The sequence below is a fragment of the Tachypleus tridentatus genome, chromosome 8 (assembly GCF_004210375.1).
Source record: "Tachypleus tridentatus isolate NWPU-2018 chromosome 8, ASM421037v1, whole genome shotgun sequence".
Taxonomy (NCBI): domain Eukaryota; kingdom Metazoa; phylum Arthropoda; class Merostomata; order Xiphosura; family Limulidae; genus Tachypleus; species Tachypleus tridentatus.
In genome coordinates, this window is record NC_134832.1 from 135,713,727 (window position 1) to 135,727,160 (window position 13,434).

Here is a 13,434-nt window from a genome sequence, read left to right on the forward strand (position 1 = left end):
AATATCGGTAGTGTTTTAGTTAAATACGATTATGAGATATAGCTAGTTACATGTACTGAAACACTGTCTTCTGTGAAATATAAATAAACTTGGTAAACGAATGATGTGAAAACTAAGTTAACGTGTGGAAATACTTCTGTACTTTGTATGTAAGTTGATCAGTATAGGAGTTTTCAGGTGTAGATGTTTTTGCCCGTTTTAGTTAAATAACCTTAGAATCAGTGCGTAAACGTTTTATACAAATTTTCAGGTGGAAATGAAAGCTAGACCTGCATATAGTGGAGGAAGTAGGACCCTCCTTATGTCGCTCCTTCAAACAGACAATGACTTTAGTTAATGAAGATTTTCACTGCAAGGAGTTCATTTACTTCAATTTAATTATTTCCTAAGGTTAACTTAAGGTCGTCTGTATCGTAAACTAAAACCACTGTTACAACATTACATACAAAACTCACTTTTATATTTTCATGTACTTAATTTTAAATGATAGAAATGTATATAATACAGTGTACCTGGACCCCACGGGCTGTAGATTTACGAACACTTACACGGCAGGTGAACACTTGACGGTCCCCATGGCCAGGTGGGTTAAGGCGTTCGACTCGTAATCTGAAGGTCGCGGGTTCGAATCTTCTTCGCACCAAACATGTTCGCCCTTTCAGCCGTGGGGGCGTTATAATGTGATAGTCAACCCCACTATTGGTTGGTAAAAGAATAGCCCAAGAGTTGACGGTGGGTGGTGATGACGATCTGCCTTCCCTATGGTCTTGCGCTGCTAAATTAGGGACGGCTAGCGCAGATAGCCTTCGTGTAGCTTTGCGCGAAATTTAAAGACAAACAAACTATTAACAGCCAATCTTGACCCGTGGAACTTTCAGACGCCTCAAATGTGAATTTTAAGATAGGTAGTCGAGTATAACCAACAGTGCACAGTATTAGTGAAATAATAGTTTGTACTCTTGTGGCCCACCACTACATAAATGTTGTCCATCCCTGATCAATGTCTTAATACTTGAATATTTCACTGACACTAAAGTTTGGGTTAAATAGACAATGCAATGTCTGAGTAGAAGTAATCAGTGCTGTTCTATGTTATAGATCAGAACTATCTACATCTGTTATATGTTTCACCAGGCCCGGCATGGCCAAGTGTGTTAAGGCGTTCGACTCGTAATCTGAGGATCGCGGGTTCGAATCCCCGTCGCACCAAACATGCTCCTCCCCTTTTAGCCGTGGGAGCGTTGTAAAGTTACGATCAATCCCACCATTCGTTGGTAAAAGAGTAGCCCAAGAGTTGGTGGTGGGTGATGATGACTAGCTGCCTTCCCTCTAGTATTACACTGCTAAATTAGGGACGGCTAGCACAGATAGCCCTCGAGTAGCTTTGTGCGAAATTCAAAAACAAACAAACAAACAAACAAAGTATGTTTTACCTGTTAAAGGTAAGGAATTTTACGCAATGTTGTAATTAAAAGTTTCTAAAATTGCACCATAATATAATTAATGAACTTTGGTACTGTACTGTGATATAGCTAAGTGTTTCTACAACTGTACTGTGATATATGTAGAGTTTCTATTACTGTTCTATGATATAAAAAAACGGATATCTCCCAATGTACTGAGATATCAACTATGGCTTTTTATAACAGTGCTATTGCATCAGTAAACTTTCAGTCATTCTAACAAAATTTTCATTTGCGTTTTTGATCTATTAATTCTGTTACCAGAGTATGGTGAGCGAGAAATTATTCACTTTAAAGCACATTGTTCCATGTGAGAATGTTAGCAAGTAACTGTATAAAGATTACATTTTAGTCATGTTGTTGGTTTAATGATGTAATTATCCAAGGTTCAGCATTATGTTGCGATTTTCTGGAGCAAAATAAAAAAAAAAAAACTGTGTATTTTCTCAGTGATCAGAAGTGGGGAACAACTCCGGACTATTTTAAGATCAGAAGTTTGTTCATTATTGGATTATTTTGTAATATGTAGGCTTAACAATGCCATTGGATCGTTTAGATGGAGTATCTATAGTAAATTTTAAGATCAGAAATTCGTTTATTATTAAATTATTTTATGATCTTTAGGCTTAACAATAGGACAGTTTTTGTGGAGTGTCTGTTATCTGTAGACTGATCGTATTGAGTTGGGAATTACTGTTGAGCATTTATATATCTAAAATGAAACTCAGCCGATAGAGCAATAGTTCAGAAATATCACCTGTAGCTACTTTGATTTTCGCGTCATCTATGTAGTCATTCGTGTGGCTCTTTCATTTTAAATTCATGGTTGTCAGTTCGATGTGCTAAAGAAAGCAGAAATCAAAGTAACTACATTAAGGACGAAGACGCGTCGATCCTATCAACGGTGATACAAGTTGAAAACAGCCGCTGCCAGAGATAAATGCGGCGGCTAGGGATTTGTCTTCATTACCTCATTCCTTTCACTAGTTCCACACACAAATGACAAAGTTTCACACATCGTGGTCATTAAAGCGCGACCGTCGGCAGATGACCGAACTGGCCTAAACGTCCCCAGTGGCCAGAGTTTGCACTATTCGCCAGTTCTTCCAAAACGACAGTTCGGTTCTGCGAAAGATGACACCGACAAAACAGGGAAGTTTGTATTAGTGGCAGTCGTGCTGAGCACGATGGAGATTCCGCTTCGACAGACTAGAAAGAGGAAAGCTTGTCCTCCGAAAAGCTGTACCTATTGAGATAGATAAGTTAGTTAAGGTCCAAGTACACAGACGATTTTAAAACTTCTTTCATCTAAAGCTAAACAAAAAATCCACACAAAAAATGAGTGCGTGTGCTTACAGAAGTACAGACACGCGTCTAACCTATTTTAAAAACCACTTTTTAAGGGGGAGAACGCTGTTTTGATATTAATTCAGTGACAATGAATTAACACGTATTTGAAAAATCGCTTTGACGTGTGTATGTCGCCAAGTTATTATCTAAAAAAAAAAATCCGTTCCCATTATTTTCCGTGTCAGTTTCAGATTAACACTGATTGAAAAACTTTTTAGTTTTCTTTCTCATTCTATTAGCAACTACGTTAACGTTCCTCTGGTATAGCATAAATGCAAATTTCTCTATTAGTTATTAATTAACTTTATATATTTTTAACACCCGCTTTGAAATACTTTTTAAGTTATCGCATTTAGCCACCTCAAGGGTGGCACGTCAGCTTCATTAAGTCTTTTTCGATTTTTTGTATTATCAGAACTCGCGAAAACCGTGTAGAAAACAGCTTTATAGAACTGAGAAACCAAATATTGTATTGCGTAATACATATATATATGGCCATTATCATGTGTTGCGTAGAATTTTGTAGGTATGGGGTTTACTTACTAGAATACTTGTGCGAATTTGTTCAGTTGAGTATCTAAATCACGCAAGGAGTTCAAGTATTTATTTGAAATAAAAAAAACGACAGTACCGGAAAAATTTGGGAATTATACAACTAAACTTGTCTCACTGGCTCTCTCTCTCTCTCTCTCTGGTATTTGGGTATATTTATTTGTATACCCAGGAGGGTCAGGTACACCAGACCTCTTCCTCCTTCCATGACTTTGTTGAGCTGGCCTGATTAATATATTTGTATTAAAAACTGAATGGCTGGAGTGATATCATAAGTTTAGTCTGGTCCTTTTCAGGACAATGTCCATTTATATTGTTCTTTGATTTTTTATTATTCTTATTTTTTTATTAACTCTAGAACGTAGATGGCCTGTTTTATTTTAGCTCTATTTGATTATTACTATTATTATTATTATTTTAAATAATTTTATCTTAATGATCTGATGAATAAGTTTAACGGGGAGAGGTGTTTAGGTCTCTCTTCATCATATATGCAATATCTGTCTAGTTCACATAACAACTCATTTTTTCACCAATTTTTATCAAAATATTTTATTGTACTATGTAGAAGTCTATCTGGTATTGTTTGAGTATTAGAGTAATTGTGCATGAACTTTGATGAAGTGGTTTTAGGTACTCTGTATGCTGATGTAATTAGTGTAATGTTTGGAGTTTGGTTTGTATTTGTTTCACACTTACATTGATCCATGCATGAGCTGCATTGTCTATTACTGGTCTAATGTATGTTGTATATTTTAATGATGTTTTCTGGTGTTGTTCCGTAGTTTTTACTAGTTAGACTCCTAGTATAGTTTATTCTTCGCCAAATTTGAGTTTTTATGTTATTTACATGTTTTATCCACGTAAGTTTCGAATCATATGTTAATCTTAAAAATTTTACAGATGTAGCAGTCTGGAGGCGTTCCCCATTCATGTAGATTTGGGGTTGAACTTTTTGATATTTCGTAGATTTTTAAAATATTACTAATTGCGTCTTCGCTGTATTTATTTTAATTCTATATTTTTCGCAATATGCACGTAATCTGTTTAGTTGTGGTTGTAAGTTAGTGGCTGCTATTTCTGGTGTAGGGGCACTTTTCCAAATTGCTACATCACCAGCGAACAGAGACGCGTATCCATGGTTTGGGTCTTTAAGTGGCATATTATTTACATACATGATGAAGAGAATAGGGCTAACCACCCCTCCTTGAGGGACGCCAGCTTCTGAAGTGAAGAACTCCGAGAAAGTTCCCTCTGCGTTTACTCTATATTTTCTATTTTCAAAAAAGTTTGATAACCAGCGAATAATTCCACGCGGTAGACCCATTTCATTCATTCGGAACCTTAGACCATCGTGCCATACAGTGTTGAATGCTTTCTCGATATCCAGGAAGCAGGCGACAGTGCATTCTTTTTTATTAAAGCTGTTTATTATTGTTTCAGTTAATCTAGTTAAGTGATCTGTTGTTTGTCTATATTTTCTAAATCCGTTTTGCTCTTCTGGTAATTTTGAATTGATCTCCAAAAATGTGGAGAGTCCGTTGCTTATTTATTATTCCTTCAAGAATTTTACCTACACAGCTGGTCAGGCTGATCGGTCGGTTACTGTTTGGTTTATTGGCTGGTTTTCCGTCTTTGTGGAACATTAAAATGTTAGCTTGCTTCCAAGAAACTGGGATGTATCCAGAGTATAGAGATAAGTTAAATATGGCTAATAGATGATCAAATAATTTTGGAGTGCCTTTTTGGAGAAGTATATTTGGTTTATTGGCTGGTTTTCCGTCTTTGTGGAACATTAAAATGTTAGCTTGCTTCCAAGAAACTGGGATGTATTGAGTATAGAGATAAGTTAAATATGGCTAATAGATGATCAAATAATTTTGGAGTGCCTTTTTTGAGAAGTATTTTTTGTATTCCATCATTTCCCAGTGCTTCGTTTTTTGTATTTTTGATTGCTTGTTCAAGTTCATTTAGTTTGATATTTTTGGTGAATAGTTGGGTATTGTAGTCATATGTATTGTTAGTGTTGCTGTTTTTAATGTTAATTGGAAAGTGTGGTTTATATAATTCTATGTTATTTGTTACGTGGCTGTTTATTTTATTGCAGTAATGGTTGTTCATGTCCGTGTCATTGTGCGTTTTAAATGTGCTTCGTAATTGATGTTTGAAGGCTTCTGCTTTTTCTTTGTTGATTTGTGCTACGGTGTTGTTATATTCCAGTGTTGGGTGAATTTGTAAATCTTTTCAAGTGTAGCCAGAACTTACTAGGGTCGGTTTGTTCGTTTAGTTGAGAGCTGAAGTTGTCTGTCCCATTTTTCTTGTTTTCGTTGCTCACTGGCTCTCAGTTCTGTTCTGTTCTTTGAATTTCGCGCAAAGCTACACGAGGTCTATCTGCGCTAGCCGTCCCTAATTTAGCAGTGTAGGACTAGAGGGTAGGCAGCTAGTCATCATCACCCACCGCCAACTCTTGGGCTACTCTTTTACCAACGACTAGTGGGATTGACCGTCACATTATAACATCCCCACGGCTGAAAGGGCGAGCATGTTTGGTGCGACTGGGATTCGAACTCGCGACTCTCAGATGACGAGTCGAACACCTTAACCCACCTGGCCATGCCGGGGCCTCTGACTCTCAGACTGGATGTTCATTTTATTCATGTGATACTTTACGTTTTTGTTTCTAATTTAAATTCTCATCCTTGTTTATTAATAATTTTGTTGATGACTTTTCCTCCTATTTCTCTGTTTTACTTATAACAACTTCCTATTATATTTTCATTAAAAGTTGTTGTAATTTATATAGTTGTATTTTTATTAACTATTTTTTTTACTCTTCTTACTTCCACCGTTCAGCTTGATTTACACATTTTGTACCATTCTCATATGAATTTATTTTTATATTTTCATTAGTCTAAACATAATTTGTTTGTAATCAAAAAAATGCCCCTTAGCGGCTGAGCAGTAAATATCTACACGTATAACGATGAAAATCGTGTTTCGAATCCCATGATGCGCACAGAATAAATAGTTCATCGTGTAGCCATTTGCTTAACAAAAACAAACAAAAATCTTAAAATTGATTACCTAGCGATGTTATACGAAGCATTTTTAAACTAATAGCAATGAAAGTTCTGTTGCCAGTTTGTAATATTATGACGTATTACATTTAATTTCAATTTTATCGAGGGTTTAAACGAAGTCACGATAGCAGTGTGTGGAGATATGTCACAGGAAAACATGATTCACGCAACGTCAATCATAAGTTGCGGAATGGGCGTGACTTAACTTGCTCCAATTACAAAATTCGAGGTTTCGTGGTTCTGGTTTCAATGTTACAAAAATTAGCTCTACATTTTGGGCCATGGACGCGTTATAGTGATGGTCAAATCCCACTATGCGATTGAATAAGAGCAGCCGACGAGTTGGCGTTGTGTTCTATTAATTAGCTAATTGCTTTCCCACCAGACTCTCACTTGAACTGTAGAGACAGCTGTGTGCAAACTACTCTTTGGGTGGCTTTGCTCGAAATTTCTGCAAAAATAACAAAGTAATATAGAAAAACTAAGATGCACGTGCGATATACACCTCAGTAGAAATTGATCCCAATGAGTTTAACGTAAATCTAGTAAAGTTTTAATCTTTGAGTCCGACAGAAAAAGGTTCGTTTTCAGCCAGAAAATATTGTCAGAACGTTACTTATTGTGATACGAAACTTTCCAGGGTCGAAAAATCAAAACGTTCGCTATTAGGAATATCCTTGGCACTTTCACGTTTCTTACACTTCGGTCAACAAAGTAGCATGACACTTTTTAAAAAGGAACATTATAGTTAGAACAAAATGGGTCATTTGTCTCATTTTGGTCAACAGAAATATCTTTAAAGATTTAATATATTCTCTGTTTGGAATCATTTCAAAGAATGTCACTTCTCACCGATAAATTACAAAAAAAAAACTGCAAAATATTCTCAAAATTGGTTTTTTTTTTTGGTATTTTGGTTTAAAAAGTGCCTGAAATATAGAGAATCTAGGGTTTAGAATGAGCTAGAAGACACAGACTTCAAAACCTCAAAATGATTGTTATAGATACATTTACCATTTTTTTATTACACAGGTCTGCGAAGGTAAACTTCATAAAAGTTGTTTTGGTTTTAATAATATAGATTTTTTATAATTCAGCTGCGCAGATTTCGAAAGTAATATTTTTTTCCTATCATGTAAGGATTTTTTTACAAATCGGGAAGAAAGAGAAACAACTCTTACTTAAATCATATTATTATTTTGTTTACCCCAAAGATAATTTTTTTAGTATGTTTGGGTTTTAAAACGACTGATTAGACTTTCACATCGCGATTGGTCTAGAGAAATCTATAACCAGTGGTTGTCAACGTTTTAAACATAACAAAATGGGCCCGGCATGGTCACGTGGTTAAGGCACTCGATTTGTAATCCGAGGGTTGCGGGTTCGAATCCCCGTCACACCAAACATGCTCGGCTAGCGCAGATAGCCCTCGTCTAGCTTTGCGCGAAATTTAAAAACAAAACAAACATAACGAAATGTGATCCAATTTCAATGAAAAGGATTCATTTATGTAAAAGAACATATGACGTTTTAAAAAAAGCCTGTACGTGATGGAGAATAATGAACATTTGCGGATTCAGAGCACAGGAATTACTGTAGAACATTAAAAAATTTCAAGACAGTAAAACCATTGCAGGCTTTTGCAAATACCCTTATGCTATTTTTCTTTGGACTGTACGTGAAATTAAACACGTCAAAAGTTCAAATGTATTGCTATAGGTGCACTTAACATATTTATTACTATTACTTATACAGAAATCTAGGTTTAGAATGAAGTCGAAAAAATAAAATGAGATAAAAATTTAAACATAAAATAAAAAATACACTTATAAACACAAAGTCTAACCAAGAAAAAATTTATTCTGTCTGAAAATTGCTCGATTATTTCGCTAAAACTCACATCTCGACCACTAAATTTGATAACAAACAAACAAAGTTTAAGAACCAATACAGATTCAATGGTACTCTAACTTCTGTTTTCGACTTTCATTAAATTTCTAAATATGTAAACATAATCTGCATGAAAAATAGCCAAAATTTTCTAGAAAGTGCTAATTCTCTGAATCCCTCATACATCAAAAGTTTATATTTAAACTCACTGTTATCGGTGTACTTACCACTTGTTAATATTATTTTACTTCCTTTTATTTTGAATTAAACGATAAATTTAGTCTTTATGTTTTTTCAATTTTAATGCAATCCTAATAAAAAGTCTACGAGTTCTGCTGTATTTTGTCTATTAATTACTTCCCATATCTTGTTGTTTATGCTGGCAAATCGTGGTACCTGCATATTTGTATTGTACCATTTATTTCGTGATAGTGCGCGGTCTCAACATATTGAATTTTTTTTTTTTTAGATAGAGTTTGTTAACGTTATTTCCCTTAGCTGTTGACTAAAAGATTTCACAAGGTCTGTAGTGGTTGTAGATAGCACAGAATACAATGAAGAGTCATAAGAAAGGGTGTATTGTTATAACGTGTGGCTACATTAAATGTAAAGTGACATGTTTTACACATGTGGATGTAAAAGTGTAAACAGTTTTATGGGTAGTTTTATCTGAAACTTGAATTTATAGCTTGTACATTCAACTGTTCCATGCAAGTGGTTTATCTAACTCGTACAGGTGTTTAATGTACGTGTAAAGTGTCACATCTTGTACAGGCGTTTAATGTAGTGTAAAGTGTCACATCTTGTACAGGCGTTTAATGTACGTGTAGTGTCACATCTTGTACAGGCGTTTAATGTACGTGTAAAGTGTCACATCTTGTACAGGCGTTTAATGTACGTGTAGTGTCACATCTTGTACAGGCGTTTAATGTAGTGTAAAGTGTCACATCTTGTACAGGCGTTTAATGTAGTGTAAAATGTCACATCTTGTACAGGCGTTTAATGTACGTGTAGTGTCACATCTTGTACAGGCGTTTAATGTCACATCTTGTACAGGCGTTTAATGTACGTGTAAAGTGTCACATCTTGTACAGGCGTTTAATGTATGTGTAAAGTGTCACATCTTGTACAGACGTTTAACGTACGTGTAAAGTGTCACATCTTGCAGAGACGTTTAATGTACGTGCAAAGTGTCACATCTTGTACAGGCGTTTAATGTACGTGTAAAGTGTTATATCTGCTACAGATGGTTGACATACGTTTAAAGTGTCACATCTGAAACAGATGTTTAATGTGTGTGTAAGGTATGTTTAGAACTTTATCTCACACAAAAAATTACAGATTTCTCCCCATAAGTTTACGAGTAATTTTATCTCCCTTAATCCTATTTAAAATCCGTAGACCTACAGTTGTACCTCTAGGGGGGTACAAAGGGGGATTCAGTATCTTGTCGTTTCGAACATTATTTTATCGTTTGCAGTATACGTACCAAAGGTAGAAGTGTATATTTCATAAATCGTATTCTCCTCAGAATATATTCAGTGGTTTAACAAAACTTTCCGCTGTTGTGTGTATAGAATTGGATACATAATTCAATTGTCATTTGTTTTATTTTTCTTTGTATATGCCACTTAATGTTACACGTGTTAAATTCCTGTGTTTAAAATCATGCCATAGTTACCCGAGCATTTAAACGAAATAATTTGTAAACTTTAAATACTGCCATAAATATGGCATGCTTGTAACTCCGTGTTACAAGCATGCCATATTTATGGCAGTATTTAAAAGGATTAACCTGTCAACTTTAATGTTTAATACGGAGTTTTGTTTTAGTTTTCTCTCAACACGCTTCTATAAATAACTCGACGATCATTTTTCACGCTCCGATTTGAAAAATTAATTAGTTTGTTTTTTTCAAACTTTTGCTCACTTCATCGAACCGTTTTTGTTCATTTTTCATGGGTCATGGCTTTCGAAAGCGCTCGGGTTATAAGGATTTTATCTCATTTCTAACGAGAAAGAAAATGTTAGAATAATAAATAAGAATCATTCTGTGTTCCTTGTAAGCCTGAAACACAATAAACATTGAATATATCTCCCTTCCTGATATTTGGTGTCTGTTTAAGTCAGTATAGAATGTCTTCAGTTGTTACTTTCAAACAGACTATTCCCAAAGAGTTACACAACTTCTAAGAAATGGGGCAACAGCAGTAACAAATCTGATTTATTAAAAGGCAACCACGAGTGTATGTTTGTTTAGCAAGTTCTTAATTGAGCCATATCTCTTAATGACTTCAATACCAGCCGCTAGAGGACAGCACTCTCATCCATCTCTTCTGCCTTAAATACGTAAAGTAAAATATTTCTGCTTTAATCATTTTTGACAAAATAGCAGGACGAATCTAAAAACAAACTAAAGAAGTGAGGTCCAAATTTAAAATGTATGAAAAGGAATTCACAGATTAATAATGAAGATTCGGTTGTTAATTAAGGCTCATAACACAGTCAAAGTTATATGTAAAAATACGTTAAAATACGCGGCCCGCCAGGTGGTTAGGGCGCTGGACAAGTAATTTGAGGGTCGCGGGTTCGATTTCCCGTCACACCAAACATCCTCCCTCTTTCAGCCGTGAGAACATTATAACGTTAGGGTGGGATCATTATTATTTTTTGTTTGTTTGTTTTGGAATTTCGCACAAAGCTACTCGAGGGCTATCTGTGCTAGCTGTCCTTAATTTAGCAGTGTAAGACTAGAGGGAAGGCAGCTAGTCATCACCACCCACCGCCAACTCTTGGGCTACTCTTTTACCAACAAATAGTGGGATTGATCGTAACATTATAAAGCCCCCACGGCTGAAAGGGCGAGCATATTTGGTACGACCGGGATTCGAATCCGCGACCCTCGGATTACGAATCGAACGCCTTAACACGCTTAGCCATGCCGGGTCCAGGGTGGGATCACTGTTATTCATTGGTAAATTAATAACAATTGGTAAATTGGTAATGGTAGTTAACTTCCTTCCCTCAAGTCTTACACTGTTAAATTATAAACGGCTAACGCATACAGCTTTCGTGCAGCTTTTCGCGATATTAAAAAAACAAGCAAAGAAACACACATCAACAGAATGCGCTGTTCTCGCGCTCTGTACAACGTTAGAAGCGAGCCCTGGATTTTATCGTTGTTAGTCCGTTCAGCCCACCAAAATACTTCTTAAGAATTTGTTTAATTTGAATTTCGCGCAAAGCTACACGAGGGCTATCTGCGGTAGCCGTCTCTAATTTAGTAATGTAAGACTAGAGGGAAGGTAACTAGTTTTCACCACCCACCGCCAACTCTTGGACTACTATTCTACCAACGAATAGTGGGATTGACCGTCACATTATAACGCCCTCACGGCTGAAAGGGAGAGCATGTTTGGCGTGAGGGTGATTTGAACCCGCGACCTTCAGGTTACCAGTCGAGTGCCTTAACCACCTGGCTATGCCGGGCCTACATCAATTTCATAAGATGTATAAAAAGTGAATTTAAACTGAAACTGATCAAGTTGAGATTAACAATCGTAAAGAAATTTCGAGAGTGAATATTGAAGTTCGCAATGTGCTGTAAAGGTCAATCATAATAAAACCAAGATGACAGGGTCTGGTATATAAAATTTATATTGGATAAGAAGGGAACTGAACGACAAAAGAGGTAAAGTTAGTTTCTTTAAGAATGCAAGTTTGCTTTACGAGCTTTTAGTTCAACGAGATACAGAATTGTAAACCGGACCAGTCAAGTTATCCACTCAACAGTTGAGAGAGAATGGGTAAGACCAATCATGATATCATCAGAATATCTCAAGAGCCATGTAAACATCGAAGTAGGATTTTTGTTATAATAATATGTTGGATTTCACGTCTTGGAAGTAAAATTTTATGTATAATATTAGGATACTTTTCTCTCTAACTATTTTGTGTAACGAGTTTGATAAAATCATTATCTCAGGGAAAGAGAAATATGTCACCTGGTGTTATACTGGTTGGTGTGAACACATGGTAATTATCGTTTTGGATGGTGTTACGTCTTACGTCCTTAAAAAAGATTGCACAAATACTTCTTCTTCCTCTTCATGTGTCAAATCTGCGGCAGACATCGACGACCATGGCATGTCAGACTTCTCTGTTGTCAGTCCTCCTTATCAACTAGATGTTGCTCATTGAGTTCTTTTATTTTAAAAAGACGTTTTGAACTTATTTCTGTGAATCAAGCAAATAACACAATTGTTTGTTTTCGAATTTCGCCCGAAGCTACAAGAGGGCTATCTGCGCTAGCTGCCCCTAATTTAGCAGTGTAAGATAGAAGGAAGGCAGCTATTCATCACCACTCACCGTCGACTCTTAGGCTACTCTCTACCAACGAATAGTGGGATTGATTGTAACATTATAATGTCTCCAAGGCTGAAAGGGCGAGCATGTTTGGTGCAATGGGGGTTTGAACTCGCGACCCTCGGATTACGACTTCAACGCCTTAATCCACCTGGCCGTGCAGGGCCTATGTGAATAACACATATAATGTGCAGCATGATTTAATATTAATTAGATACTTAGCACGCGCAGTGGAAGGAAATATGATCCGAGATTCTGTATGATAATAATCATTTTAAGCAATATATTTGTATAGAGGTTCTTTGAAATATTTCCAGTTAACACAATACCTAAACCGTTCCGTATTGGTACTTTTACAACCACGTACTTTTACGCCGACAATTGTTATTATTTAACTATTACATCTTCGTGGATTTTACTTTATCAATTAATCTGTGTTCGTTGGGTTTGTCTGTAATACCGAGTGAAAACTTGGAAGCATTTTTCATGTTATTTTTCCACCCTAGGAAGTTGTTTTTGTATCAGATGCCGATCTATGACTTATGCACGAAACTAACAACTGTGGATATCAACCTGCCTGATTTCTTTACCATCGATCCGGACGTACATTCGCGAAATGCCTCATAGAATTGCTTCCAGAACCCAAATAACGTTATTTAAACTTTTATCCGTTTACCAATCTCAGCTTTATTTACTCCTAACATTCTCTGTACGTTGTGTTTCGTTACTACTCC

At 36.1% G+C, this 13,434-nt stretch overlaps 1 long non-coding RNA gene across 5 annotated transcripts in view; it reads right to left on the reverse strand.

The window, feature by feature from the left end:
• The window catches only part of LOC143223578 (uncharacterized), a 187,403-nt gene that overhangs the window by 118,624 nt on the left and 55,345 nt on the right, over nt 1-13,434 (reverse strand). For 2 of the 5 annotated variants that reach the window (XR_013012969.1, XR_013012966.1), the window contains exon 2: nt 1,306-2,709. The exons of 1 other annotated variant lie outside the window; for it this stretch is intronic. This is a non-coding gene — a long non-coding RNA (uncharacterized LOC143223578). Of the gene's footprint in view, nt 1-1,305; nt 2,710-12,339; nt 12,556-13,434 lie in introns of those variants that run through there. 2 more of the 5 variants (XR_013012968.1, XR_013012965.1) reach the window with 2 other exon arrangements.